The sequence below is a fragment of the Copadichromis virginalis genome, linkage group LG2, assembly GCF_057382275.1.
Source record: "Copadichromis virginalis isolate Kocher_CV1m ecotype Utaka linkage group LG2, C_Virginalis_male_GT1.1, whole genome shotgun sequence".
Lineage (NCBI taxonomy): Eukaryota > Metazoa > Chordata > Actinopteri > Cichliformes > Cichlidae > Copadichromis > Copadichromis virginalis.
In genome coordinates this window covers 18,733,166-18,759,932 of record NC_140619.1, presented here as the reverse complement: position 1 = coordinate 18,759,932, position 26,767 = coordinate 18,733,166, and the positions used below count along the sequence as shown (strand labels likewise).

General features: G+C 44.5%; 1 long non-coding RNA gene across 1 annotated transcript; it reads right to left on the bottom strand.

The window, feature by feature from the left end:
- Positions 1–12,633: 12,633 nt before the first annotated feature.
- LOC146717167 (uncharacterized) lies at positions 12,634–13,064 on the bottom strand. Its single transcript, XR_014922860.1, has 2 exons — positions 12,943–13,064; positions 12,634–12,861 (listed from the first exon to the last, which is right to left on the bottom strand). It is a non-coding gene; the product is annotated as an uncharacterized LOC146717167 (long non-coding RNA).
- Between the last annotated feature and the right edge of the window lie 13,703 nt (positions 13,065–26,767).

Below are 26,767 nucleotides of genomic sequence, written 5' to 3'. Positions count from 1 at the left end.
ACCTAGGCATGATAAAAAATGAACTTAGAAAACCTAAAGGGCTTAAACATAAACCATAAACATGAACTAAAACTCAAAAGACCCAGGATCGTGACAGTTGAATCCTCCGATATCAGCTGCTGGGACAACATTATTATTTTTTAGAGCATTTGTGACCAAATGTGTGTTCTTCAGTAGCTGTCATCAATAATTACTCCAGTTTTTGTGAACATCACACTTTCACTTGTACGTGTCCATATTGAAAAGAAAGAGGAAAAAAAAGTGAAAGAAAAACATGCTTAGAATAAAACACTGTATGGACCGGGTAACGCAGCTTGTAACATAAAAGAGCTTTGATACTAATGAGAAGAATAAGAATATTAATAAATACCATTTCATTTCGTATTTTGAAATTGAAAGGAATCACCCAGACCCCAGAGGTTCTTAGGGACCAGAGGTCTTATGTCAGTTTCAGTTCTTTATTTTCACAAGTCCCAGAAAACAAAGTAATCGTGTATCCAGTTTTTCTACAAATTGTCTTCTCTAGTGTTATAAATTAGTAATGGAACAATTACATTTAAAACAAAGTTTAAAATATTGACCAAAATAAATATATTTTTGGCCTGAATGGGTAGGAGACCATTTTCTAACAGATTGATTTACCACCTGGTATGGCCACCACACTAGCGAGGCCCTAGAGGGTATGTGCAGTGCAGCACTGGTTTGTAAGCTGCCCAGCCTGGAAGAGCTGTAAACCCAGCAGTGCCTTGGAGTGCACACGAGAGTCAAAAGGGACCAAACAGATCCACAACAGTCTGTTCTCCTGGTTGCCCTCAGAAATTATGCAACAGATGGTGGAGACTTTCTACCGGCAACGAGTCTATTCAGCAAAGAACACACATGCTATATATATTAAATTATATAACCTGCTTTATTTTTGATTTGTCTCACTGCTTGTTACATGTTACACTGGACATGTGTAACATGTATTTTATATATATATTTATATATCATGTATTTATTATGCATCATCTTTGTCCTTTACTAGTATTTAGAGTGTTCATCAGTGTCAATAGTGCATCATTTCCTTATGGATTATCAAAGTATTCTGATTTGTTTCTTTTTACTTTCACTCAGTTGTTTTCATCTGTGCAGGTGATGTTGTGGGCAGATGTTCCTGGTCTGGGGCCCTCTGCACCTGTTAGGTATCTCCTCATCATCAGAGGCATTTAGTGTTTGGAAAGACTGCAGATCTCTGTCAGAAGTTACACCTCCCATGTTGATAATTGGGCTCCTCGTGTTAACAGTACCACTCTTAGCTCACATAGTGATCCTGATTTCTAACTTATCTGCATTCCCAAAGAGCTCTGCTCAAACCTCCAGCCACACTTATGTGACTGCCCACTCTTCACCAACGCTTGCCTCATTGGATACATGTTGTCCTGCAACTACCTCCAGAAATCATATGTAAGTACTAGGGGTGCAACGATACCCAAAATTCACGGTTCGTTTCGTTTCGATACTTTGGTGTCACGGTTCGATATTTTTTCGATACAAAAAAACATGTTCGTGCCTTTTTAATTTGTCATTTATTAAAAGTATAAATATGTATTTTAACTCAAAAGTACAGTTTTTAAATTTAATGTTGCTGAAACAACAAAGTAATAAAAAATAAATATATCTGATCGAGAAATCACTCATCTTTGGAAAAGAGAGTTTATTACAGAGAAATGGCTCTTTCCAAAATAAAAGCTATACTATACGCTTCTTCTGGGCTACATTCTCAGCAGCATATTAAACATATCAGGTCCCCATAAGGAGAATCATGTGCTAACGGCTGTCTAAATGACTTGGGTAAAGTTTGTAGCATGCGTGCTTGTTGTTTTTGTCTGCTTCGACTTGTCTTTGCACGAGGATGATGTCGGCGTAAATTTGCAGTCATATTTGTTGTGTTCCCACTAGTGCTGTCAGCGTTAACCTCGTTGAAATGACATTATCGCCACAACACGGCAAATCTCCGTTAACGAGCTACCGCGGATCGCCCCGTGCGTGGGGTTGGATGGCCAACACGTTAACGAGCTAACTGCGCTAACGCACTAGTTCCCACCAATGTAATTGAGCATTGCGTGGCACATCCAACATACTGTTTTACTTTTGTCCATGACGCGCTTACCATCAGGATCATACCTCACATGAAAACCAAAATAGTTCCAAACGCCAGATCTGAATTAGGGTGGGGGAGGCTCAATTTGCCATGTTGCAAGGAGAGCTTAACTTCTGTCTTGCTAGCTTGCGCTGCGCTCAGTGAATCTGCGTTCGACTACTCCGCCTAGGCTGCACTGTCGAGCGCAGATCCACTGAGTGCTCAACACAGACAGCATCGTCAGAAGAAAAGTTGATAAAATAAATAAAAAATGTTGTATTGTTCAATACATATGCGTACCGAACCGAAAGCACTGTATCGAACGGTTCAATATCGATACGAGTATTGTTGCACCCCTAGTAAGTACGGCTTTTCCATTTCTTCACTCAAAGTAGAGGAAACATCAGAGATCACAATGGCCAGGAATAACTCCCACTTTCCTTTTCTGCAGGATCTCCACTTGTGTACTCATATTCAGTTCTCTCTTCCAAGCCAGCCTCCAGAACACTTCAGTACCTTTTTTAATAAACTGCCATCTGTGGGTTGAGTCTGAGAAGTCTGGAGTTTGGCCATCTGGTTTGTTTTGTCATGAGGGGTTGGACTCAAGCAACAGACTCAGCACACAGACAAAGTGCTGCTATTCAGACTATAGATGCAAACTGCCTAAAGTCACCGGTTCTGGAAAAACGATTGCACCTCTGATCCAACCTCCAGATAGCTCCCCACTCATTGTTTTTAATCTGCAGCAAGAGGCTGCAGAGGTGGGTTGCGGTCACAAGGCTTTGAAAGATACCTTCAATCATGCTTTGAGTGACCACTTAAAGGATGAATTAGAGTCACTAAATATTTTGGCTCTCAGCTCTGTGATAGATAGATACCTCAGAGAGAGCACTCAGAAAAATGAATGCAAGACCCAGCCAGCCTCAGCTTGTAGAGAACATCTCACCATGCTCCACCTCACCTTCTATTGGTGGAGCCAATTCAACTGCGTACATGGAAATTTTTTCAGGTCTACGTACACCCATCATCAGTTATCCATGGCTGCAAAGACATAACCCACATGTCTGTGAAGGTTCTCAGTCATCTAGGTCATCGTAGTCTAAGGAGCTTAGGAAGAAAAGCGTCTGGACTTCTTTAAGTTGCTTGAAGACGTTTCACCTCTCATCCCAGAAGCTTCTTCAGTTCTAGGGTCAAAAGGTGGACAGTCCCAGATTTAAGCCCTGTGGGAGTGCCCCCCCAAGAGGGACAAAGGACCCCCTAATGATCCTCTACCTAATCCTCTACCATGGGACAAAAGAAAACATAACCGACATATTAACTAGCAAGAAAAGAGGACTGTGAGTTGGATTCATTCTCATTTTCTACAATCTGCTATTCCCCTATCCCGTCCTTCTCCAGAAGGTACTAATGCACCGCCACCAGACCAAAGAAGAATACCATGACTTGCCTCCTGTCTTCAGTAAAAAAGACGTATCTGCCTCCTAGCAGGCCCTAGGACTGTGCGACTGATCTCCTGCCTCTACACCCTACATGTGGCAGCACAACTTTTCTCAACCAGAACAAAAATCTGTGGAGAAATAGATCTGAGTCCTTGGCTGTTGGAATCAGTCATCTATCCAAGGTTTTTGTTTTGTGTTTTAGAGAAAGGAAAGATCAAACTCTTAGACTTTGTATAGAGGATTAAGCCAGATAACTATGAAAAACAAGTATCCATTCCCTCTAATCTTCTCAGCTTTTGAGCCTCTGTACTGCCCTTACTATTTTACTCTTGAGAAATGCATACAACCTTGGTCACATTAAGGAGGTCGATCGTGGCTCAAGAGTTGGGAGTTCGCCTTGTAATCGGAAGGTTGCCGGTTTGAGCCCCGGCTTGAACAGTCTCGTTCGTTGTGTCCTTGGGCAAGACTCTTCACCCGTTGCCTACTGGTGGTGGTCAGAGGGCCCGGTGGCACCAGTATCCGGCAGCCTCGCCTCTGTCAGTGCGCCCCAGGGTGGCTGTTGCTACAATGTAGCTGCCATCACCAGTGTGTGAATGTGTGCATGACTGGATGTGTAAAGCGCTTTGGGGTCCTTAGGGACTAGTAAAGCGCTATACAAATACAGGCAATTTACTGAAAGACCTTTTGAACATATTTGTATATTTAGATGACATTCCTGGCTTTTCTAATAACTTTAAGCAGCAGAAGGAGCAAGAGAGGACGCTTTTGCAAAGACTATTGGAAAATGAAAACAAAAAGTCATCTTCATTACTCTCCTCATGAATCACTTGGGAACTAGGGGACCCCATTAGACTGGCTCAGAAGACTAAGCTAGACCCAGGTTCAGGCCTCCCAACTGTTATTTTGTGGCTGCTTTATTTGCTCACAGGTCTTGCGCATCCCCAGGTTTGCCTGCCACCATCATCCTACTTTTGAAAGACGTTTTCTGTTAGACTACTAGAAAAAGATACGCGTGAATATATTCCTGCATGCACATGCTGTGCCAGAACAAAGGCCACTTTCCACTCCTAGATGTCCCTGGTCACATATTCCTTTAGATTTTGTCCCGGGACTGCCTACATCACAAGGATACAGCATCATAATAACCATATAAGACATATTTTCTAAAGCAGTGTGCCCACAATACGTTAATCCTCTGCTACATGTCTGCCCCCCTTTGAAGCCTTCGGTTCAGTGAATCTTCAGTTTAGCACAATTTGTGTTGTTGCAGATGCCTCTGGAGACAAATACAAGCTGTGCTACTTCAGACTGCTGACCAAGATTGGAGCATGATCCTGGTGGTGCACAACAGTCCTGGTCAGACGTTTTGAGTTTCTTTTAAAGATGTGTTTTTCAAATAATCAAGAGCCACTTTTTTGGAAATGTATTTTAAAGTGGGAAAATCTGCTGTCCATCTCAAGCTCCATTCTTCCATGAAGATTCATCCCACTTTTCATTTTCTTAGTTAAAATATCTCTCTTCTGTCCTGTCACTTGGATGTTTGATGGGGAACCTGTTTGCTGATGGTAGATGGTGGCAGGAGCCACCAGATTCACCTGCTGGACTGGGAAGGATAGGATGTGGAAGATGGGTCATGGATTCCCAAGTCCGGTATCCTTGTTGATTGCAGATTTCTAAAGGATGCATCCAGTTAAGAAGGCCACCTGGAGGCAAGTGGGGATGGTTAGGGGTGCTGGCAGGATCAGGGTTTTTGTTTTATTTCTTTCCACTCTTATTCCATTTATTTTAGTTCTTTTCACTTTGTGGACATGTGGAGAGATGTCCCCTGGGTAAATGTCTGCCATTCTACAACCACCTCAAGGAGTCCTGTCAATAATCCTGAAGAAGACATTTCCATTCCTTCACTTAAAGTCTGAGAAACTTTTGCTCCTCTGCAGAATCTCCACTTGTGTACTGATAACCAGTTTCCACTTCCAAGCTACTCCCCACCACCTAGAAGACTTTTGTCACTTGTTTAATAAAGTTTTTAAAGCTGACATCTCTAGATTAGGTCTGTCTGTTAAGTCCAAAGCCTGTGCTACCATGGCAGCAAGAGTTATGTCTATAAGAACCAATATAGATTTGTTCTGTTTAATGAAATGTTCCTGATAGGGACTTTTGGTACTGATCTAGTCTTTTCAGGAGAGACAAAATGATTCCAAGGTCCACTTTCTCAATATTTAAGAAATTGAAACTTCTTACACACGTACTCTGAATTATTAATTTCTTGGGATGTGTAGTGGAGACTCAACACAAATTAATAAGTAATGAAAACACAACAGCAATGGATGATTATAGGTCAGAAGTTCAGTTAACTTGAATTCGCTTTGTTTTAATGAATAAAGCACAGTCCCTCTCCTCTCAGTGTAAAAGTGTGCAATGTTGTGAAGTTTATAAAGAAGATTAAAAATATAAAAAATATTTATATATACATGTACTGTATATAGCAGCTTGGAATGGGTAGGGAACCCAAGCTTGAAGTTCACCATTTATTTCCTCTCTGTGCTCTCTTTTCCAGCCCCCCCCCCCCCCTTATGCAGCGTTTGCTTTGGTTTATTTTCAGTTAATTATAGTCATGTAGTCTAAGTTTAGTAGAATCTAAGAAGACAAATGGAAACATTTTTACCTTTCTAAGAAATCCAGAGATTTCTTGGAGCAGATCTTTGTAGCCTGCAGACATGAGAGGCTATTTCAAGGACATGTTTAAAATTTAGATTCAGGACAAGACTGCCTTCTTTAAGGCTACTGTTTGTAGCTCAGAGAGGACCGTTAGCAAAAATAAAATAAATAAATAGGATGAGATTCATGTTTGTCTTCTGTATTTAGCATCTGTCACAGTCTTGACAGAAAACATAGAAACCAGTGGATTATGATAGAAATGAATGACAGGACTGCGCTTGGTAGAGACAGGAGATTGAAAAGAAAATGTGTGGCTTGTCAACTAGAAGTATCCCCCAAACCGCACACACACACACACACACACACACACACACACACACACACACACCACCACCACCACCACCACCACCCATCTCCCAGACTGCCACCAATAGTGGATTTGACCGTAGTATTTAGCTGGTATGAAAATTTGGCTTTCGCATTGAGGAGAATGAGGATAAAATCTTTAGACAGGCTGTTAGAGTCATCTCTCATGTGATACAAATAACATTTATTGTAGGTCATGTTTGTCTGAATCCTTATATAATCTCTGGCATGGTCACATTACCTTGGGGTCTTTTATATGTGTCTGACAATGGTCTTTGGAGTGAATTAATGGTAGGCTGCCAGTTAAAATGAAGCTCACTGCTGGAACCTTTGGTGTTTTCGTTTATTAACCCTATGAGGAGCAGGATCCAAATGGCTTTGACTTGGCCAGACACCGACTGGACCTTTCTGTGTGGAGTGTTTCTATGTGGGTTACATCCATCTACTGTGATTTCCTCCCACAGTCCAAATGCATGCAGTTAGTGGGATTCAGTTATGTGTTGATTTTAAATTGTCCGTAGGTGTGAATGTGGGTGTGAATGGTCATCTGTCTCTCTCTGTTAGCCCTGTGACCAACTGGGGACCTGTCCAAGGTGTACCCTGCCATGTGCGCTATGGCAGCTGGGATAGGCTCCAGCTCTGAGTTGGATAAGCGGAAGAGGATGGATGGAACTTAGATTTCTTGTGTTCAGCTTTTTCCGACTTCCCTCAGTTCTTTGTTCTTTGTCATGTGATTTCCCATGTAATTACTTCCTATTTTGTTTTGATTCTCTGTCATGTGATTTCCCATGTAATTACTTCCTATTTTGTTTTGATTCTCGAGTGTTTTGGCTCTTGTGCATTTCCTTTAGTTTTACTTCACGTGGCTCGTCATCTCGATGGCTTTCTTTTGTGTGTAGTTCCACAGATGTTTCCACTATCTCTATAGCTTCAGTGTGAAAAAGACTGAAGCTTGTATGGACTGTCAGTTCGTTATTCCTAAATTTGTTCCCTAATTTGCTTCATGGTTTCAGATAAGATTGGATTTGGCCACTTTGGTTACTGTCACTTTGGACGAAATTCTGTAGAACAATGATCAAAACAAGCGGAGTGGAGATATTGTCAGGTTTCAGTTAACGGACTCAGGCGCAGACCGGGACTCCTTACAGGATTTACAGATTTTATTTACACAACGACACCAGGTGATGCTATTTACAAAGTGCTGGAGGGAGGGGAGGGGGGTCCAGGGTTCCGGGGTATGTGAGGGAAAAGACGGGAATCTGACGTCCTCCAAAGGCTCTCTCTCTTCACTCCCCACACTGGGGAAACACCATCCACTCACTCGTCCACGGGATGACAGGCAGGCAGGGAAAGGTCCGGGATAGATCTGTACACAGAGATTATAGTTAGAGGCGAACAGACGGAACGAACTCACAGATCCTTATTTACAATCTACTGAGCGACTGACGCTGATAACTCAACGATCCAGCGACGAGTGACACAGTGCTGCTGTCTTAAATCGGCCTTGTGATTATCCCGATCGGCAGCAGGTGCGTGGGCCAGGGGCGGGAGCCCATAATGAGCATCGCCCATAATGAGCATCGCCCCGGCAGGAGAGAGAGAGAGAGAGAGAGAGAGAAAACATGTTGCCTAATACAGAATCAGCTGGTGAGGCACAGGGACCATGACAGTACCCCCCCCTCAACGGGAGCCCCCCGGCGACCCACCAGGCTTATCCAGATGCAGACGATGGAACGCCCGCAGCATGCGCCGGTCCAGGATGGCCGCCCGAGGGACCCAGGACCGCTCCTCCAAGCCATAGCCCTCCCAATCCACCAGGTACTGGAAGCCACGCCCCCGCCGCCGAGAATCCATGATACGGGTGATCGAGTAAGCCGGCAGACTGTCCACGAGCCGGGGGGGAGGAGGGGGCCTGGAAGGCGGGCACAGAGGACTGGACCGGAGAGGTTTAACCTGAGACACATGGAAAACATCGTGTATCTTCATTTTGCGAGGCAGCTTGAGCTTAACAGACACAGGGTTAACCAAAGCCGAGATCTCGAACGGGCCGATATAGGCAGGAGAGAGCTTCCTGGATTCCGCCCGGATGGGAACGAAGCGTGTGGAAAGCCATACCTTCTGCCCAACAGTATAGGCGGGAGCGGAGGACCGGCGGCGGTCAGCGAAGCGTTTGTTGCGGTCCTTGGTGCGTAACAACGCAGCCCGGGTGGCCTTCCACACCCGACGACACCTACGCAGATGCGCCCGGACGGATGGCACAGAGTGTTCGCCTTCGATGGAGGGAAAAAGAGGTGGCTGGAACCCCAGAGAAGCTTCGAAAGGGGACCGGCCCGTGGCGGAGGAGGTCATGCTGTTGTGGGCGTACTCGATCCAGGGCAGTTCCTCGCTCCAGACGGCCTGGTTGGAAGAGATGACGCAGCGCAGGGCCGCCTCCAACTCCTGGTTCGCCCGTTCGGACTGGCCATTGCTCTGCGGATGATAACCAGAGGAGAGACTGACCTTAGATCCCAATGAGGTGCAGAACTCCCTCCACACACGGGGCGTGAATTGAGGACCCCGGTCAGACACGATGTCATCTGGAATGCCGTGCAGGCGAAAGACATGGGTGGTGAGCAGGCGAGCAGTCTCCAATGCTGTAGGCAGCTTGGGCAGAGCAACAAAGTGAGCCGCCTTAGAAAAGCGGTCAATGATCGTGAGTATGACCGTATTACCTGCAGATGGCGGGAGGCCGGTCACAAAATCCAGAGAAACATGGGACCATGGTCTGGTAGGCGTGGGTAAGGGATGAAGCGGACCCGAGGGTGGCTGGTTTGGGGTCTTGTTTCGAGCGCAGGTTGTACACGCGGAGACGTATTCTTTGGTGTCCCGGCTCAGGGTGGGCCACCAAAAGTAGCGCTGCAGGAAAGTAATTGTGCGGTGTATTCCTGGGTGACAGGAGAAACGGGCTGTGTGTGCCCACTGTAATACCTGAGACCTGACAGGTTGGGGAACGAACAGGCGCCCCGCAGGGCCGCCTCCTGGATCCGGTTCGGCTCTCTGAGCCTCGCGAATGGCCGACTCGATTTCCCAGGAGACAGCCCCCACCACACAGGTGGCCGGGAGGATGGGAGCAGGGTCCGCCGGGTCTTCGGAGGTGGAGAACTGTCGAGACAGGGCGTCCGGCTTGACGTTGCGGGATCCTGGCCTGTAAGTGATTGAAAAGTGGAACCGCGTAAAAAACAGAGCCCACCTTGCTTGTCTGGCGTTAAGCCTCTTTGCGGTTTGCAGATATGCCAGATTCCTATGGTCTGTCCAAACGATGAACGGTTGGGCAGTGCCCTCCAGCCAGTGCCTCCACTCCTCCAAGGCGAGCTTGATGCCAAGAAGTTCCCGATCGCCAATGTCGTAGTTGCGTTCTGCGGGGGTGAGACGACGGGAGAAAAAGGCACATGGGTGGAGCTTACCATCCCTCTGTTGCGAGAGGACCGCTCCTACTCCCGTGTCGGATGCGTCCACCTCCACCACAAACTGCAGGGTTAGGTCGGGCTGGACCAGAATGGGTGCTGAGGCGAATCGCTCTTTCAGCTCCAGGAAGGCTGATTGGGCAGCATCGTTCCACTGAAAAGGAACCCTGGGAGAGGTCAATTGTGTTAAAGGCAGAGCTACCTTGCTATAGTCCCGGATGAACCTCCTATAGAAGTTAGCGAAGCCGAGGAACCGCTGCAGCTGCCGTCGGTTGGGGGGTTCAGGCCACTCCACCACGGCTTTCACCTTAGCTGGGTCAGGACGTAGGTCTCCCTGCTCGATGACGTAGCCTAAGAAGGCAACTGTGGACACGTGGAAGACACATTTCTCACCTTTTACAAACAACCGATTTTCCAGCAGGCGTTGCAGGACCTGTCTGACGTGGGTCTCATGCTCTGACAGTGATTTGGAGAAGATCAGGATGTCGTCGAGGTAGACGAAGACGAACCTGTTGATGAAATCCCTCAAAACATCATTAACGAGTGCTTGAAAAACTGCAGGAGCATTAGAGAGGCCGAACGGCATAACCAAGTATTCAAAGTGTCCAAGGTGAGTATTGAAGGCGGTCTTCCACTCGTCGCCCTCTCGGATCCGAACTAAGTGATATGCGCTCCTCAAGTCCAATTTGCTGAAAACTGTCGCCCCCTGGAGCAGCTCAAAAGCAGAGGTCAGAAGTGGGAGTGGATATTTGTTTTTGATGGTTATGTTATTTAATCCACGGTAGTCGATGCACGGGCGGAGAGACTTGTCTTTTTTCTCGACGAAGAAAAACCCTGCTGCTACGGGCGATGAGGATGCGCGGATCAAGCCGGCGGCGAGGGACTCTGAGATGTATGACTCCATAGCCTCTCGCTCCGGTAGAGAGATGCTGTAGAGACGGCTAGTAGGCAATGGCGCGCCAGGGAGTAAGTCGATAGCGCAATCGTACGGTCGGTGAGGAGGCAACGACTGGGCCCGGTCCTTGCGAAACACTTCGGCGAGATCATGATAAACAGGGGGCACTCCGGACAAATCGGAGGGCGCGGTCGACTTGGCGAGGGAGGCTGGTGTGTGAGGCGGTGAGGCGGATTTAAGGCAGGTCATATGGCATTCCTCTCCCCACCCCGTAATGCGTCCCGTAAGCCAATTAATGCACGGGTTGTGTTGACGAAGCCAGGGGTGCCCGAGAACGAGCGGCGTCCGAGTGGCCTTAAACACAAAAAAACATATTTCCTCAGTATGGTTGCCAGACAGAGTAAGAATAACGGGCTCAGTGACGTGAGTAATGTCAGGTAGGCGCTGGCCGGACAAAGCAGTGACATGCAAAGTGTGGGGAAGAGGTTCCTGCCCTAGCTGAAGGCGGTCTGCTAACTCAGAGTCAATAAAATTCTGTTCCGCCCCTGAATCTATCAAAACGGAGAGAACATGACCTTTGGTGTTGACCGTGAGCTGGGCAGACAGCATTAACCGTGGAGGAGATTTGTCTTGGCTGAGACCGCCCACCAGCACTCCTACCGTCACTGGTGGGCGCGACCTTTTGCTCGAGATGGGCAAGAGGCGACCACATGTCCCTTGTGGCCGCAATAGAGGCACTCACCGGCAGAGATACGGCACTGGCGTTCCGCGGCGGAGAGATGCGAGCCTCCAATCTGCATGGGTTGCTCTCCTCCGTCTGCGCTCTCTGCCTGCCGGGAAGAGCTGGGCTCCGAGGTGGAGCCAGCCCTCCACTGCCCCGTGGCCTCCTGGGAATTGTAGTGCCGCGGCAGACGACGAGCTCGCAGCCGGTCATCCACCTTGATACATAAAGCCATTAACTCGGTAAGAGAGTCGGGGAGATCTCGCATAATGAGTTCATCTTTCACCTCTTCACGAACATTATTGAGCAGTGCACTCCGTAAGGCCTCCGGGCCCCAGCCTGTCTCTTCAGCCAAAATCCAAAAATCAATAGAATAGTCAGACATGCTCCGCTTCCCTTGTTTGTAGTTCAGCAGACGAAGCGCGGCGACTTCAGCGCCTGAGCCTTTATTGAACACAGTCTGGAATTTAGACAGGAAATCAGCATAGGCAATCCCGGGATCCGAGCTAAGCACGACCTGAGCCCACTTTAAAGCCCGGTCCCGCAGCAACTGGACAAAAAAGGTTATTTTGGCACCGTCGTTGTTATGGAAGCGCCGCTGCTCACGGAACACAAGAGTACATTGAGCCAGAAAACCAGCACACTTGTCCGACTCACCCGTAAAAGGTTCCGGCGTGGGCAGGGGTCCGTCCGAGGGTGGCAGAGGTGCCGGAGGTGTGCTCGCAGCGGCAGGCGCAGGCTCCTGGGGGGCGGGAGCCGCCGGCCGGGGATCACTCTCCAGAGGTGTTAAGCGAGCGACCGCCTGCGTAAGCGCCGCCATTTCGTGGTGGAGCCGCTCGAGCATTTGCTCATGTCGAGCCAGAGCAGCTCCCTGAGCGATGAGTGCCTGAGCGACAGGGTCCTGAGCGGCTGGGTCCCGACCTGCTGAGTCCATGATGGCTGGATCGTTCTGTCAGGTTTCAGTTAACGGACTCAGGTGCAGACCGGGACTCCTTACAGGATTTACAGATTTTATTTACACAACGACACCAGGTGATGCTATTTACAAAGTGCTGGAGGGAGGGGAGGGGGGTCAAGGGTTCCGGGGTATGTGAGGGAAAAGACGGGAATCTGACGTCCTCCAAAGGCTCTCTCTCTTCACTCCCCACACTGGGGAAACACCATCCACTCACTCGTCCACGGGATGACAGGCAGGCAGGGAAAGGTCCGGGATAGATCTGTACACAGAGATTATAGTTAGAGGCGAACAGACGGAACGAACTCACAGATCCTTATTTACAATCTACTGAGCGACTGACGCTGATAACTCAACGATCCAGCGACGAGTGACACAGTGCTGCTGTCTTAAATCGGCCTTGTGATTATCCCGATCGGCAGCAGGTGCGTGGGCCAGGGGCGGGAGCCCATAATGAGCATCGCCCCGGCAGGAGAGAGAGAGAGAGAGAGAGAGCGAGAGAGAGAGAAAACATGTTGCCTAATACAGAATCAGCTGGTGAGGCACAGGGACCATGACAGATATGGTACAGACAACACAGAGCTGTAACTTTCCATTCCGACTTTATTCATCTCCAAAGTACAACTGGACACATTGTGAGTGGAGCCCTCTGGTGGGCCACCACACATGCCCCCCCCGAACACCCAGTAGAACCGTCCACACTAGTCCAAAGCTCGGGGCTTAAGCAAACGGCCAGAACGGCTGAACCAGGGAGGTAGAGAACTGGCTGTGGGCCCACTAGCTCGGACCGAACCCGCCATAGCTTCCTTGATCACCGTGGGTCTCTGAGGAAGGGGTAGAATCCAACAGTCTGGCTGTAGATTGGCGGCGGCGGCAAGAGGGCCGGGCCAGCCTCTGGTGGGCCACCGCAGCGGTACACTTATCGTACTAATACTTTCAATACTTTTGAAGAAAACCCAAAAACATTAACATTGGTTTAAAACAGGACACAAACCCAGGACTGTTACAGTATTACTAGAAGTATTAAAGTAAACAAAACTATAACTCAAGAATCTAGAAAAAATTATGAACCAACAAAACATGAAACACTGGCTCAGTGACCCGGGAGCCATGACAATAGTGAACCTGCACGAAGTATCAGAGGGAATACGAAGAAAGGGATTGGCTCTATATGTCAAAAGAGAGGACATTGCTAACATAGTAGGCAGGGCACACGAACACCATCTACACAATGTTGAAACATCTTTTATTTGTGTGGAGTAGCCAACACAAAGGGTGTGGGAACATGGGCCACAGGGTGGCTTTTAGCCCAGTGTGAGCCCGAGGATCACTTTGAACTGTGTATCATACAAAGAGTATCCAACAATATAATTATGAAATAGGACACAACAGCTCCCCCTTAAGCACTGTGGACTCAATGTGAATGTGAAAAGTCCAATAAAATGATCCAAATTTTACATTTGTTATTGCTTAAAATGTACCTTATATCAAACAAGCATTAGGCATAGCTCTCTCATGTGTGTTTTGTTTTCTTGTAATGATTCTAATAAAATAAAAAAACAGATACAATCAACTTTAAACTCATCAGAACCCACAGCTGTGTTTCAGAGGTTGTGCCAAATTATGAGTAAAACTAAATAGTCTATCATTTAATTTCCATCCTCCTTTTCTATTATTGCTGCCGTGTATGAGAAAACACTTTACATCTTAACCTGCATTTGAACCTTCATCTGTACAATGCAACTTCTCACAGTAAAACAAATCCTTTAGCAGATAGATTTTGCTAAATGCCTCGACTACAGTGAGATTTGAGCAAAAAGAACAGACATTTCAAGGACTTGATTGAAATTCAGTGTAGAGATTTGAAACCATTTCTATACTGTGATGTGGGGTGGAAATTACTTATGAAAAGGGCACACAAATGCAGCGATCAATTCTTTTTAACCCACAAAATTGCAAGTACCACAGTGCAGAGTCTTACCCAGTGAGCCACCGTGGCGTTTCCACACAATACGATTGGAGTGCTGGAATCCATACGGAGCGAAAGACTATAAAGAGGGTGAATGGGAGATTGAGGCAGGCAGTTTTAGTGCAGAGAGAATGGATAATCTATAGGATGGATTTACATTCACCGACTCTTCTGTGGAGCTGACTTGGCACAGAAGACACACGACTTATGAAGACATCAGCTCTGCAGCTTTCATTCAAACTATATGCAGATAAATGTCAATGTGTGTGTCTGTGATTGAAATGGAAAAACAGCAATGGAGACATCAGTCATGATTTGGTAAGTCAGCATGCATGCAGATTAAACAGCAGAGCCAGATTACTGAGTGTGTAAGGCTTACTGTGCTCCCGTGGTGTACTCTACTTAAAATGTGAAGACACATTCTGAAAGTTCAGGTTTACACATATATTACATATGAATGTCACTTTGGGTTTTGACCAAGCTTTGCATATTGACGACTGTGCTTCCGCTTCAGTAGAATGAAGTGTACGCTTACTTAGCTCCACACCAAGAAGCTTATTTTACTCCAGTGATTAATGCAACACTTTGCATCGTAATCCCCCATCATAACAGGTAGTCAAAAGCATATAAGCAGTAGAACAGTCAGTGGTCAGGGCTCTTTGAAAGCAACAAAAGTGCTTACAGTGGCTTGTGGGAAATTAATTGCTCTTTGCCAGAGTCCTGAAAGTTTGATAAGAAGCCTTAGCACAGTGGAAAAGTCTGTTAGTCAGCCTCTCAACCAAAGCACCATCCATGTTTTACTGTGCCTGTTCTACAAGATGGAAACAATATGAGAAGCATCAAAGGACGGCTCTAGCTCACTGGCTGTTTAGGGGAAAGGAAACTGACTTTCCAGCTGACACCACCAATCTGCAAGAATTGTTTTTATTTATGAAATTTAAATGATTCTACTATTAGCCATGTGGTGATCTACTGACAGCACGGGTTCTGGATACGCTGGTATCCCCCCCCTCGCGATTAAGGATGGTTTGATAGCTCGTAGCACAACCACTACATTGTGACACTCCTCACTAATGAATCCTCGTAGTGGCCGGGTTGCTAATGTACTTTCCACCCTGATACCTTTTATTAAAGACTCAAGTCAGGATCGAGGCCTTTGTTGTGATCCTTATTTATGGTTGTTTTCCTTTCTCCTGCCTATGACCCAGATATCTATGTCAATACAAAGGATGTCTCAATTCCTAAAATGCATCTAGAGGATGGAGAAGACAGAAGAGAGGAGGCTTGGTGGTAGATGTGTCAAATGTCTGATCAATATCACTTCCACAAAGCAAGGATGTCTCATTTTGTTAAAACGCCTGTTGCCTCAACTCCTCTGCTTGCATCTCTCGTGAGAGGGGCTAAGACATGATGAGAGGAATCAACGATGTGTACTTTGGGAAATGAGAAAGGCAGCATTTGTTTCCTCTGTCTGAAAATTCCTGTTGTCCGAGTTGAGTCTCTTTCAGTTTATTTTGGCTTTATTTTGAATTTTGGATATTATTTTTTAATTCTTTTGTCCCGTTTTTAATGTCTAATTGGATTCTTCTTTTCCTTACTAATCTGGTTTTCATTCAATCTCTCTGTCCCCTTAGACTTTATCCTTCTTCCCAAGCCTTCCATGTTGTTGGATTTTGCGGTTTTGTTGTTTTTGGGAGTATTAAAGCTTCTGAAAAGTCCTGCCTTTTGTACAGTGGTGGTGGACCTCTTTGTTGTGTTCAAAAACCTGTGAAAGAGGCAATGAGGACACGCTACATCACAAGATACTTCAGTATAGCCTTGCACCTGCCAGAGAGGCAACCAATGTTTATGAACATGTAAGCTCTCACTGCTGACCAACAATCTTTTAACTTGTGTATGTACATGTAATATAATGTAATGACAAATACCCATCCAACGGGCTCTTGTACGTTCTCAGACCCTAAAGTTGACTCATTGATCGACACAAATACTATAAGTGAAAATGATATTTTACTTCTTCTAATCTTTTTTTGTTGTTGATGGTTAAATAAGCTTTGGCTAAGTCTACACTACTGCACCACTATTATATTTACAATCATTGCGATTGTTAATTAATAAGCTAAACTGCTACATTGTATGTGTTTAGCTATAATGTCCAGTCACCAAAAAAATACTGGTGACAACCAGTGCTACCCCAAACAGCGAGAGAATATAACCCCAATTCTCTACACTGACTTCCTGTCTCCTACAGGATCCAATTTAAACTTTTATTTTTTGTTTTTAAGTCTCTTAACGCCCGAGCTCTTCTTACCTGTCTGAGCTCCTTTCTGTTTATGAAAAACCACGAGGTCTAGCTCAAATTGAATGCCGTCCATCCCACGGACTAATCTCAAATCTCGTGGTGATAGATCCTTCTCTGTGGCATGTCCCAGACTTTGGAGTAGTCTCCCCCTAAATATTAGATCTGCACAAACACTTGATCACTTTAAATCACTACTAAAGACATATTTTTATTCCCTGGCTTTTAACACACTATGACCCAAGCATTTTGGTCTTATTTAATAGTCTTAGCTATTGTTTTAATTCTCTTATTATCCTATCACTGTTTTATGTTGTTATTATTGTTTTATATTGTTTCTTTTTAATGGCACTTTTATATTGTTAAGCACTTTATGCAGCATCGTCTATCTGGAAATGTGCTTTATAAATAAACTTGACCTTGACCCCTCATCCTCCTAGCAGATACAGTACACCTATGGTCACTTTGTTCTCAAGTTCTCAGCTTATCCCTGCTGTCTTAGGGCGAGAGGCAAGGTGCACCTCGGACAGGTCGCCAGTCTGTCACAGGGCTAACACATAGACAGAGACAACCAGTCGCACTCACATTCAGTCCTGCATTCGTACCTATGGGCAATTTAGTGTTTCCAATGAACCTAACCCCACTAACTGCATGTCTTCGGACTGTGGGAGGAAGCCGGAGCACCCGGGGAGAACCCACGCAAACACAGAGAGAACATGCAAACTTTTTACACACATTATCTACATAACAATAATAATTAGCATTTGACTCTAATTAGTGATCACTGTGCTCACTATAAATATGAAATGTATGTCGGTAATATATGGCTTAAACTGCATGTGTGGTAAGTGTTTATGTAACAATGTTCTGAGATAAAAACATTCACACTGAGGTCTAAATACCCAACACTACTTCTGAGTCCTCACGCTTTAGAAAAGGGATTTGTGGAAACATTTAAAAAACAATTGATCTATGATACTTGTCTTTTTATTTATTTACTTAGCTGACTACTGGTCTGCTAAGACTTGGCAGAAGGATTTCCCAGGGCTTTCAAACTGTATGTCAATTTACATAATTGATAAACAGTAGAGGACCTCTTCCAATCACTGGCTCTACTGCCCATTTTGACAGTGATGAAATGGCTCTTCTGATGAGTGCCTGTTATGTGTGTTAATCTCAGTATTGCCTCGGAAAGGCATCATCAACTCTGCAAACAATGCAACATGTTACCTGTCTGTTACCTGCTTTTAAATGAGGATATCTGTGTATGGTCTTACAGATATGTGTCCATGGGAAACCCATTTGGTTCTGAGTTTGAACCATTGGACTTGCTCTTTTCTTCATATTTGCTGGTTTCCTTCCACAGTCCACACATCCGTACTAAGTTAAGTTGTGATTCTAAACTGAGCGCAGGCAACAATGCGAGTGTGAGTGGTTTTCTGTGTTGCCCATGTATCCAAAGGCGTACCCTGCCTCTAGCCTCAACTATTGTCAGCAAAGAATAATAATTTTAAAGGATTTTAGTTTTAGGACTTTGCTTAAAGGTCAGGTTAAAGATAAATATCCTCTCAACTGATGGAGGCTGTTTGTGTTTAAAAAGCAAAGAGTGCATAGTAAATTATGTATGTCTAAGTTATAACATATACACTTATATAACGTATAAGTGTCAGGGGTCACCATGTTTACTGGATTACACGATCAGACTTCTGTATACACTGAGCAGCAGTAAAACATTCTACTTCTGTTCGTGACAGGTACACAACGTGACGGGAAATAAAATCAGTTTGATGGAGTTGGCTGGACACATTTAAATACACTTAAAGTTTCCTGCAGCAAAAGTTAAGTGTTTAACATTTTTCATGCATTTCTCACACCGCACATATTGAATAAAAAGAATTTAACACATAACCTGATCCTAATCCTTTAAACACGGATGTATAAAATTCATGCCAATGTTTTGTGCATTAAAAATAATTTTCAGACTCACCTATTCTTTTTTTTTTTTTTTTTTTTTTTTTGCCTGTCCCGTTTGGCTCATTTGCCATCAGAATTGTTGTCTAAAGGCAAAGAAAGATGCCCAACGGATTTACTTTACCAAATTGACCATCCCAGCCTTGCCATAATGGTCCATTTGATTCACCTTTTATTGTTTATTTTATTTTCACTTACTGAATATGGGACAGACTTGACTGGGGGAAAGAAGGGGAGAAAGAAAGAGGGAAAGAGAAACAGCTGAGAAGAGGGACGGGGGAGAAGGGCAAAAACCAAAAACCAACAGAATGAGCAGAAAAAGAAAAAAAAGAAGAAAAAAAGAAAAAAAATGCATATATCAATCACCTGGGTCACCTGCTGAGAAAGAAAAAAGAAAACAAGCAGAAGAGAACAAGAGTAATAGAATAAACAACATCACAATGATATATGGGAATATGACAGTAAATACTAAATGTTAAACATTATTGTGCAGCACATAAGATCAACAGAACACAGTGTGCTTTGAGGTAGGAGCCAAAAAGGGTGTAGTTTGTGGGTGTGATTACCCGTGTGTACACCTGTGAGCATGGACGCGTTTGTTTTTTGTTTTTTAAAAGGTTCCTTCATGTAATGATCTGCTAGAGGGTGTGGGGGGGCCACAGCCCCGTCCCCCAGGGCATGAAGCAGGTATGGAGGAGATCAAAACTCCAGACATCCAGAGGCCCCCAGAACACAAGAGACCAAGGAAGACCAACAGAGGGGCAGCCGCGCCACTGTCCCAGAAAGAGCTGAGGAGAGTCCCAGATGAGGGCTCACTCAGCAGCCGCGGAGCAGAAGCCAGGGGGAGTTGCAGTGACGCGCCCGTGAGCTCCGCCGGCAGCCAGCCGTGCCTGAGTGACCGAGCCCCAGGCCGAGAGGCCGGGGGCACCCCACCTCCGAAGTGGCCTGAGCAAGCCCCAGGCTCCAGGCCCCGATAAGCGGCCGCCAAGGAGTGAGCCGGTGTGTACCTGGACGCCCATCCCCGGACACAAAGATCCACCAACGCACCGATGTCTGAGGGAGTCCGCCACTGGCAGGGGAAGTGGTGGTAGGGGGAGATAGGCCTCCATACCTTGGAGGGCCTAAGATGTCCCCAGAGAGGTGGCGCCTGACACCCAACCTGACATATAGACACAGAAATACAGGCACACACATATACAAACATCCATTCCCACCCTCATGCTCTCATATACACTTACTCCACACTCAACCAACGTGGAGACAGACATAAAGAGACGCTGTACACACGATCACACTCCCCAAGCATACTCTAAGCCCCGGGTCTAGGTACCCTTGCCCCTGAAGGGGGGGAACTGCACCCAGACCCAGGTGGTGTTACCCTTTTCCCTGCGGTGGGGGGAGGCAGACCGCCCCGACTCCGCAGCAGCAGGGAGGCCCCACACTCCAGACCGCAGTCGGACGGCCAACTCCTCCTCCTAGCCCCCCCGCTCCAGCAGGTCGCAGAGAATGGGGGTGAGAGAAGACTCCAAACTCCAGACTCACCTATTCTTAATGCAGCTGTTCACCCTGACCGCATAACTTTACTGGAACTTTGCTGCATTTATTTTATCGAACCAAACTTGATTTTTCATATGTGGATAAACATATCTGACCAATCAGGCCACTGCGTTTGGCAACAACTGTGCTCAAAACTAATTTCACACACAGTACTTTAACACAATGAGATGGAAATAGTAAAATAATACTATTTTACCTCAGACACACAGCTAGACACCGCTCTGGGTCAATCAGCTCTCTGAAAGGGTTTCTGCCTCCTCAGATGTGTCCCAACTCAAACTCAAACTGCCCACTGACCTTCTGACAGATGTACAAAAGCAGTCGTGATACAGCTTCAACTCCTGGATCAAACCATGCACTCTCCCTGCTGCTCCCTTCTCCTGAGATTTGGATGGAGTCATAAGCTCATTATCTTACTGTTGTTGCTTAGAAACATTAGGAACAGCTCAGGATTGTTTATTAAAACTTTGCATTTTTTTCACAGTGCAGTTTTCTGCAAAAAGTCAATGTGTGCGTTTTGTATACATGTTACATGGTATCAAACATCCTAAAACCCCAGAAGGTTAAAACACCCCAAAAATCCTTCAGCCACATAAAACTAAATGAGATATCTCTTTGGTTTTAACATGCTGGCCTTTGCAATGAATGGCTAATTGCACAGGTAGCTGCTACCACTATATTACATCAGCTGCTCGATACTGGAAAGAGTGTGTCAACCAAACTGGCAGCAGCTCAGTGAGCACAGTGCATTTAAAGATGGTCAAGACAACCTGCTGAAGTTCAAAATAATCATCCATCCATCCATCCATCCATTCGCTTCCGCTTATCCTTTTTCAGGGTCGCGGGGGGCGCTGGAGCCTATCCCAGCTGTCATAGGGCGAGAGGCGGGGTACACCCTGGACAGGTCGCCAGTCTGTCGCAGGGCCAACATACAGGGACAGACAACCATTCGCACTCACTTTCATTCGCACATTCACACCTAGTGACAATTTGGGTTAACCAATTAACCTATCCCCACTAAAATAATCATCAGAATAAAAATAATAATAATTTTAAATGACTTTGAACGTGGCACAGCTACTGGTGCCAGATAGTATTGGTGCCTGAGAGTATTTTAGGAAGTGTTGATCTACTAGGATTTTCTCCACATAAACACCTCGAGGGTTCACAGTGAATGAGCAGCAGATCTCTGGCCAAAATGTCTTCTTCAAGCCAGAGGAGGATGGCCAGAATTGGATTGATCCTATTGAGCCAATAGGAAGGCAACAGTAACGCAAATAACCACACATTACAAACAGAAGAGTATATCTAACCGCAAAACTCTGAGCATGAGCCAGATGGGTTACAACAATAAAAACCCAGTGTCATTGTTCTGCAAAAGTAGTGTAGTACTTAGCACACAACAATGTTACATATATATTCTGCATTTATTGAAAAACAGATAATTTACAGCAAATGTTAAACTTGTAATCTAGGTCTGACTGCAGAAACACAGCAGGAACACGATGGGAGAGGAGAATGAACTGAGATCCAAGATAAGTATGAATGGATCTTTGAATTGTGCTGGTACGTGGAGGACTCCAGGACAGAGGCTTTGGAGGGGCTAGAAGAGAGCAGGCAGATTTATGAGATGCCAAGAGGAGTAGCAGTGGAGAGAGGCTGGGCAGGTGAGTTATTGAGGAGTCCTCTTCTGCAGAATCAGAGGTGGATTCAGATCTCAGTGGCTGAAAGTGCGCCCCAAACTCCTCGGTGCACACCGCCCGCCACTTAGATTCAAGACTACAGGATAACTAAGAACATTTAGATGGCAGGATCGGAATGTGATGTAAACATGCACGCGTGGGTCTAACCTGCCTGGCAGTGGTGTAATAGTGTGTAGGCTATTTCTTTGGCACACTTTGAGCCCCCTTTGAGTACCAAATGAGCCTTTTTATACACCACAGCCCACTTAATTATTATTGTTGACACCAATCCCTTTATGACTCTAGTGTTCAGTTCACCGTACTGCAGTGGCCTCTGCAGATCTCAGTCAAGTAGAACACTTTGTATCTTTGTCGGTGTCCGTATCACAGCAAAATCTCCAGTGTTAAATTAACACTAGAGAGTGTCTATATGGGTCCACTCCTCTGAGTGTTAAATACAACACTGTTGAGTGTTAAATTAACACTTTTGACAGTGTTATGTCTAAAATGTAACCTAGTCAGTTTTGAAGATTAACAAAGACTAACACTGAGCAGTGCTGATTTTCTAACACTGGAATATTTCTAACATTTTGAGTTATTTTCCAGTGTTAGAAAATCAACACTGCTCAGTGTTACACAGCAAATCCAGCATGTCCAAATTAACACTGTCGGATTTGATTTCAACACTATTAAAGTGTCTATATGGGTCCACACCAGAGAGTGTTAATTTAACTCTTTTTGGAGAGTTGGTACGTTAACTCTGATTTAGTGTTAAACACCAAATCTGTCTGGAGTTGATAATTTAACACTTGGTGTTAAGAGTTTATATATTAACTCTCAAAGAGTATTTTAGTTCAACTACGTAAGAGTTATCTTCTAATTCATTCTAAAAAGCGGGAATTCTACTGTTCTGAACTTCTAGAAATTTCTTTTGGAAATAAACATTTACTAAAAAGATGCAATGGTTTTTGAAAAACATTTATTCTGAACTGTGCACCACAATTTCAAAACATTTTCTGAAAGATGTAACAGTATACATGTTCTCACTTTCATTAGAATTTTGTTTATCAAAAGGTCTGACATGGTAAATGCAAATAACAGCATTCTCATCACTTATTTCTTCAATACAATATGCATGTCCTTCATTCATCCCTTTGTGGAACTTCAACGCACTTCTGCTCTCCCCCATATTCCATCTTCACAAGCATATCCTGTGCGGAGATTGAATAAAAATTAGTTGACACTAATTAATGGCACAAATAATCCAGTAAACAATTGCAGCACAGTAAAAAAAAAAAAAATGGAATCCTCTTTGAGCCATTACTTGTGTAAAGTATTTTCCCAAAAGACAAAGACATAGACAACAGGTAATACTGAACTAAATGTAAAACCTCAACCTTTTTCATTTTTACCTAAACCGTGTGCACAAAACTCTGGAGGGATCTATGCTAACGTAGAATCCAGTCAGGACATCTGCTACTGCTGTTTGCTCGTTTTGTTTTTTTTTTTTATGGGCGATCGTTTTCAGGCTTCAAGTAGCACCATTATACCAACATTTCACATTCTAGACATTGTTTTAGGTGTATTTGACCAAAAGTTTGACTGAAAATTCACATGCAAGCTTTTTTTCATGGCTGTGGTATTTGCCCGCAAACAATACCTTTCAGCTAGCTAAAACAGAATATTATGCTATCACCGAGCAACATGGCTAATGCCTTTCACACAGCTTTGTCTCAACTCCAAAGAGCCACAGAAGTAAAAGCTCATAATAATAATTGAAGCAATCTTTGAAAAAGTGACTTACCAAGCATGGCAAACAACTCAAATATGTAGAGCAAAATGTTCTGAAACGGCTTCACTTCAGCTTCGATTGGAGCCGTGCTGGGGGCGGAGTCTGTGAATTCACTCTATTGGTGTCATAGCCCCTGTAGGAGTTCAGAGTTAAGAGGTCAAGAGTTAATGTTTTCATTGTAACAACTCCAGATTTGACAGAGAAACACTCATTTTTAACACTCGATTTTAACTACTATCATTTTACACCTCAGAGTTACATTAAAAGAATGTGACTCTGCTTAGAGTAAAATTAACTCTACTTTTGCAAGAAGACTATTAACACCAAAACATTTAACACTTTTGAATTTGCTGTGTAGTCTTTGTTAATCTTCAAAACTGACTAGGTTACTTTTAAACATATAACACTGTCAAAAGTGTTAATTTAACACTCAACAGTGTTGTATTTAACACTCAGAGGTGTGGACCCATATAGACACTCTCTAGTGTTAATTTAACACTGGAGATTTTGCTGTGTACAGAAAACATGGCTGTTGAATGAACTAGCTTGTTCATTATCAATGTTTTCATATATGTGGCTAATTAGTATGAATGTGGTTTAATTCTCTCATAAGGTTTTTGCTCCTGGGTGGCATCAGTTTGTCTCGTTAGTGTTGTGTTTTTTCTCCATCCCTGAGACGTTTAATCAGCTGTTTAATAAAGTTTTATACACAACATTTCCGACATTCACCACAGTCCTTTTCCAAAGGCAGATATATTTTCTGGGCTCCTAAACTGATTTTTCAATAATCCACGGTCGAGCTACAGCAGAATCTCATTTTGTCTACATATGGTTCATTCAAGGTACAACCAGGAAGTGTCCAAGTGCAAGGACGTTAAGCAGAGAGGACAATTGGAGCTGCTGTAATCTCTGCATCCCGGAGACAGACAGCGGTAAGCAGAGTGACCGTGCTGGGAGAAGGAGGGGATTACTGATTAGTGTGTGTGTGTGTGTGTGTGTGTGTGTGTGTGTGTGCAATAAAGAGAGACAGAAAGAGAAGGAGCATGCTGATGTTTTTTTAATCTGTCTCTGGAGACTTATGTAAAAATGCAATTGCTTTCACTGCACTGTGAAATATGTAAATTATTTTGGAGGTAATGTAATAGTTTAAACCATATTCTGTGATTGTTTATGGTGTTGAAACAATACCCCTGAAATTACTGCTGCCGTACATTACTGTCAGCATAGTGAGGCAGCAAATTGCAACCAAATGCAAATGGGTAAATGTGAAGCAGTGTCTGAAACAGACTTCCATCTCCACTGATTTATATTTGCTTATTGTTTTAGGGTGCATATGCTGTTTAAGAATCCTAAACTGTGGAATACCTGCCTGCTGTGATATGCAGGTATTCCACGGGTGCTTGTTGGATGAACAAGTGGACCCTCAAATATAGCTTTGGATGTAATAACTATAATATAAACAGGCGTGATTCTGTCACTGTGCCATCCATGCAGGACAAAGCTCTATGGTGCATAGAAGAAATCATATGTGAACATGATTCAGAATCACCACCATCATCTCTGGGCCAAGCTCATTGAAAATGGACTGAGGCAAAGTGGAGAGCTGTTCGGTCATTTAAACCAAAACAGAGCCAAGAGTACTGAACAGCAAAAATGGGACATTGTTTATTTTTTATTTTACATTAAAACCTTCTTAAGAAAACTGTGGATGCCAAATTACCCGAAGAGGTCAGCCAAAACAAGATGTTGTTTGAGCTAAACAGGACAATGCCCTCCTCTCCCCAGGAGCAAGCACTTGCTGACAGCTTGAATGAAAAACTCACTTTTTAACAGGAAGAAACCTGAAGCCAGGCGAGTGGCGGTCATCTGCCTGACCGAGAGCTAATTAAAAAATGGACAAAAGACACATGGGAGTTCATTCAGTTTTATTTACAGTATATAGCACAAAATCATAACAGCATTCTCAAAAAGGTATTTTGTATTGTAAGGTAAACACCTTACAATAATAGTGAGAGCAATGAAGGCATGCAGTACATATATGGTAAATCCGCAGCAGCCTAGGCCTATTCCAGGGATGGGACGGGATGGTTCGGGGTCACATGATCTGGCCCTAACCAAATATTTTTTTAAAGAGGAAAGCCAAATCTTAAAAGTAGACATGGTGTCTGTCTCTCAAATCCAACCTGTGAGCTGGTTCCACAGAACTGGGGTGAAAACTGAAGGCCTCCCATTCTGCGCTGTAAACTACAGGTATGCCAGCAGACTGCTGTGCTCCGCTGAGGTCTTTAATGTTTGTTGGGACCTGATTATTCAAGACCTCGTATGCAAAAGTTAAATTCTAGATTTAACAGGTAGCCAACAAAGCCAAGCTAATACAGAACTATGTCCTCTCGAGCGATCAACTGAAAAACTCCATAAGAAGGCATTACAATAATCCAGCCTAGAAATAATAAATGCATGAACTAGTTTTTCAGCATCAGTCTGAAACAGGATTTTTCTACTTATAGAGATAGCAAGGTAGTGGCAGGTATGCAACCCAGAACTAACATCTGGTTAGACTTCCATCTGCTTCCAAGATTTTGGGGGCCAAGCACAATATGTGAATTCAGAAGCAAGAAATTAAAGACCATTGAGGTCCTTAAGACATTCCTGCAGTCTAACTCATTGGTGTGTATCATCTGGCTTCGTGGATACACAAAGCTGGATGTCATCTGCATAGCTGTGAAATGCTATGCATTCCAGTTATGTTGTCTAAGGGAAGCATGCATAATGTAAAGAGTTGTTCCTTGCACCTTCACAACACCACATTTGTAGTACTTCAAACCCAGGGTTAACTATAAGTTACCTGGACATACCTGGCCTTAGCACCACGAGTTGTTGACCTCCCAGTTGGTTTGT